The following is a 460-nucleotide window of genomic DNA, read 5'->3' as shown; positions in this document are numbered from 1 at the left end:
TCGGCAGATGTTTGCCAGATGTGGGCAGCTGCCTCCAGCACAGGGAGGGAGCTCAGCACACAGGGCTCCAGCTCACAGCGGCCCTGCGGTGCCGGCACTGACCCCGATGCAGTCAGGAGGGTGAGAGGCCAGGCTGGGCAGGCAGCAGCACTGGAGCCTGAGCGCTGTGCCAGGGCACTGCCAGAGGAGTGGGGGTGCCCCGTGGTGACCCGGGACTGTGTCTGCCCATAATGGGGCAGCAGAACTGGCTCTGTTTTCAGTGGGATGCATCCACGGTGCAGGCAGGACACGGAGCACCTTGTGCCAGGGCTGGGGGCACCTGCAACCAGCCCTTCTGCTTCTGCTGAGCCGGTGACCAGCACAGAGCTGCACGGCTGCCCTGGCAGGGCCAGCACCATCACCCCGGCACAGGCGCTGCCGCCCCACCCACGCTCACCACAGAGGAAGCCCAGCTGTCGCC

At 67.4% G+C, this 460-nt stretch overlaps 1 protein-coding gene across 1 annotated transcript in view; it reads right to left on the bottom strand.

Annotated features, from left to right (window-relative positions):
- The window catches only part of SNTB2 (syntrophin beta 2), a 7610-nt gene that overhangs the window by 4200 nt on the left and 2950 nt on the right, over positions 1-460 (bottom strand). The window lies entirely within an intron of this gene.

The sequence above is a fragment of the Geospiza fortis genome, unplaced genomic scaffold, assembly GCF_000277835.1.
Source record: "Geospiza fortis unplaced genomic scaffold, GeoFor_1.0 scaffold102, whole genome shotgun sequence".
NCBI classification, from domain to species: Eukaryota; Metazoa; Chordata; class Aves; order Passeriformes; family Thraupidae; genus Geospiza; species Geospiza fortis.
The sequence above is the reverse complement of the archived record's forward strand: the minus strand, read 5'-3'. Positions and strand labels throughout refer to the sequence as shown.